Source organism: Venturia canescens, chromosome 4 (genome assembly GCF_019457755.1).
Source record: "Venturia canescens isolate UGA chromosome 4, ASM1945775v1, whole genome shotgun sequence".
Lineage (NCBI taxonomy): Eukaryota > Metazoa > Arthropoda > Insecta > Hymenoptera > Ichneumonidae > Venturia > Venturia canescens.
The window spans coordinates 8,414,583-8,418,549 of record NC_057424.1 but is presented as its reverse complement, the minus strand read 5'-3'; the positions used below and the strand labels follow the sequence as shown (position 1 = coordinate 8,418,549).

At 47.0% G+C, this 3,967-nt stretch overlaps 1 long non-coding RNA gene across 1 annotated transcript; it reads right to left on the bottom strand.

Moving 5' to 3' along the window:
- Window positions 1–349: 349 nt before the first annotated feature.
- On the bottom strand, window positions 350–3,747 carry LOC122409527 (uncharacterized). The gene is made up of 2 exons (XR_006260718.1): window positions 3,484–3,747; window positions 350–3,172 (listed from the first exon to the last, which is right to left on the bottom strand). It is a non-coding gene; the product is annotated as an uncharacterized lncRNA (long non-coding RNA).
- Window positions 3,748–3,967: the final 220 nt, after the last annotated feature.

The following is a 3,967-nucleotide window of genomic DNA, read 5'->3' as shown; positions in this document are numbered from 1 at the left end:
GCTACGTACGAAAAAATAGCAAAGTTTTTGTCAGAGCAAAATACGCAATTTAAAAGTTTTACTCGAAATTGACTCATTGTCAGAAATTACAATGTTTTTGGTAAAAACCTCCAAAATTAGCGATACAGAACCCTAACACTATGGTGTCATAGTAATTTTTACAATTTTTTTCTCTCCGCGCACCAATCATTTTGTCTGATCTCGGGAATGTTTTCTCGTTCGTAGAAGTTTACTATTTTAGTTGAAAGAATCGAAAATTATTATGATCAAGACATTTTTTTCTCCCTCACTGAAGACAATGAATAACGAGGGTTTTATGGGGGGGGGGGATGAAAATAACTTGCACTCGTTTTAATTTTCGTAAAGCTTTCGAATCCCTTTTTGAATCCGTTTCGTTTATTATTCGACCAATTTCTCTGTGTGCATTTGTATGGTGAACGTTTCGCGCGCGTAAGCGTCGCTTCGCTCTGTGTAATAGCGATACGGAATATTTCATGTGCTTCACTCATTGCTAAACTTCTGTCATAGAGCTCGATGCATAAACGCAGTTTGTGCAGTGCGAGTCAATATTTAATGTGGATCTGGAATTTTAACAGTATTTATAAAGTGTACATGCTCGGAGGAGTTTGTTGGGCTTCGTTTTTAGAAAAAAAATGTAACGTCAAGCTTCTGCCGAAATGTGAAAATTCTCATGTCGCTATTGCCATTCCCATCAACCTAAAAATACTTCACCGCGATTTCATAGCGTTTGTAAATTTCAATTGAGCTCGTACAGTACCAGTATTATAAATTAATTGAAAGTTGACTCAGCTCAGAAAAGTTGACTCTATTTTGAAAATCCGACTCATCGACATCGATGGAAAAGGAAATTCCGATGAACGGTAACTAAAAAGTCGGGTCCAGAATCGTACAGATCGCTATCGTCGAAATCGTGACGAGTTTACCGACCTTCGTGCGCACAGCAAATTCCGTTGATAGGAACGAGGCGTATCACGAGTCCGTAAATATTTGACTTTGGCGGGAAAGCCCGAATCTTTGAAGTTGTGTTTTCCGCTTCAATGATCCCGCGCCGTTTCACGAGATCATCTGCGTTTAGGTACTTCTGTCCGGAAAGCTCGACGCCTCAGACGTTTCCGGGCCCGGTATACACGAGCGCTTTACACATGAACGAGCATCGAGACCTAAAAACATGGCTTTTTGGGGCTTTCCGAAGGGTTTCAATACAGCTCAATCAGTCCTATTCCGATCTTGATGGGGCAGGAGCTTAGCGAAATTTGGGAGAGAAAATTAATTAGAAGCTCTTGATCGGGGGAATCGGTCGAAATGCATGTCGATGAAAATTGAAACTCAGTAGGATTTATGCCCTACGAAGGTGCTGCGCAATTCGCCATTTTTCGAGCGAGTATTTAACCCGTTTCCGGTTGCAGTTTTTCGGGCATATCCGCTGAATCGGATCGATAATGCATCACCCTACATTTATATTTCGAGCGCGCAATATTTTTTCGCCCGCACACCGTTTACTTTGATTTTTATCTGTAAAAATTCCTCCCGCAACGAACGAGGCTTGGCTCGTTCGATAATCAGGAAGTTGCGACGGATCAGAGGATCGAAGTCTCAGCGAAGCCTCTTTTTTTTTTTGAATCGCACATTGGCTGTGCGCAACTGGCTAGTAAGTTGAGTCGACCTCGTTCTAGAAGTGGCAAAGTGTTTTTAAATCCGCTCTGTTCGAAATATCATATCCGTTAGCTGTGCGTCGAGTTTATAATGTGAAGTATTTTTCTCCAATTAAGTGCATGCGACGTTCCGTTTTTGACCCCGGGCGCGTGTCCATCCCCGATTTTAGTTCTGCGAGGAGAGCTCGGTGCAGTAAGGCGCCGGGCGCTGGACGTTGGAGCGGAGCAACTTGGTTCGTTGGCGGAGTTCGTTAGCGAGCGTTTTGAAGGGAAGGGATTAGGGTCGTTGCGTAACGGTATTTGTCATCGTAGGAAGGAAGAAAGGTCGCTGAGTCGTTTGGCTCAAATGTTGAATGATAAAAATGATCGGAAGAATACTTGGCGAAGGACTCTAGCGCCGTACGAGGTTCGAGCGGTGTCTCTGAAATAGTAAAAAAGCGGAAAAAACAGTTGATAGGTTATTGGGGGAGAAAACGGCGGGGATTAATGAGCGCGAAGAAAGTAAACATGTTGTGCGCTCGGTAGGTAACCTTACTCCGGTTATCTTCGCCGCGCGTAGCTATAAGAGACTCGAAGATGGTTGGTGAGTGTTCCTGCTGAGAGGCTCTAAATGCGCTGCTGCAGAGAGCTGTACACGGGAGAGTACCTTTTCTTGCGTCTCCGAATGCTGTTTATCTCTCGTGAAACTCCATTACCGACGTTTTCTCCGAATTCCAGGGTATCTCTGGTCTCCCGACCGACTTCAATCTGGTATATCTGTAAGCATTTCTTTCCGTTTTCTCTCTGCGTCTTTACGGCGGAGCTGAGCTGCTGCGGAGCTTGAAGGAATGAAATTTGAACGTATCCACGCGGCGCTCTCTCGAGCTCGGCGCTCCCTTTCTCTGGCTGTGCATCGAGGCTCCGCCGAGCTCCGTCTTTCTCGTGCGCATTGGAGACGAATGCGAGGGGTCGAATAGCTCTGGCTCTTTTCCTCATTATGCGGCTCTCGGACAGCTCTCCGGATGGTGGGGATGGCGGGGATGGACAGCTTTTGCCAGTTGGCGTTGGGGGGAGCAAGAGGGGCGTCGAGCGAACGTAACGGAGAGAGCGAGAGGAGCACAGCCGGGATGGAGTGGAATAAAAGGAGAGCTTCGGTGGAGTGCCACGACGGCGCAGATTCGAGAGAGCCGGCAACGCCGCACCGAACGCCGAAAGGAGTTGGCAACACTGTGGTGGTGGCGAGCAACGCAGCACACCGCGAGCCCGAGTGCCGGTGGCTGTTGGACGGTGAAGGCGCATGATGGCGAACCGACAACGTGGCAGGAGCGCGCGGTGTGACTCAGCAGCAACGCAATCGCGTTCGTTCAACAGAAAGAATCCTCCTCGCTCTCCGCGCCTCCTTCTCTTCTTTTCTCTTCCATTCTCTTTTCTTCTCTTCGGAGTAGGACTGAGCCAGCGAGCGTGTTCCGAGACCGCCTTTTTATTTCAAGTCCTCCGTTTTGCAACGCGGATTCTCTGTCCTAAATGCAAGAATGAAAGAGAAACGCCATTATTGCCATTGCGTACGACACGCGGGAACGTAGTTGGTTATGTAGCGTGCTAAAGCTGTTTTAATATCGATGTGACTTGCCGATCGAGCTCTACTCTCCGCTCCACCGCGGTTCAATCGCTCCTTGTGACCGGGCGTTACATCAAATTTCTCACAGTTCAAATGATCTATAGACGTCTTTTTATCAGCATCGCACGAAGCGGCTAACGCGGGGTCGCAAAAACATTCTGCTGCAGTTGCTCCTTCAACGAGACTTTTTCGCTAGCATATAAGTTGACTCACCAGTTTATAAACCGTACGAGAACGGCTTGCCATTTTGCTAAACTCGAGTTTTAAATGTCCAATGATTTACACCGGAGCCTACACGTTATTTTTGTGCCCTTGGCTTTTGTCAAAAACCGCTCCATCGCGGGTGCCGTACGAGAACGAGAATCGTATCGATTAGATCAAAATTACAGAACCTTTTCCCAGAGCAAAAATAATCCAACCGACTTGGATCAATAAATTCGAGAAAAAAACCTCCGCCGAGAGTCTCGTCGGAGTGACGGAGACGGCGCGCTAAGACTGTTTTCTATTTGGAGAGATACTTCAGCTCCCACGTGCATTACCAAGTTTTCGTCGTCGTTCTCCTCGTCAGCTGATGACATCGCGTGTATGCAGATCCACGTATGACGTAGATGAAAAATCGAAAAGCTGTAACGGCCGTTTCGTTGCTTGTACTGGAAGAAGAAACCGCGAAAGCAGGCTTATCGACCGCAGATAATGT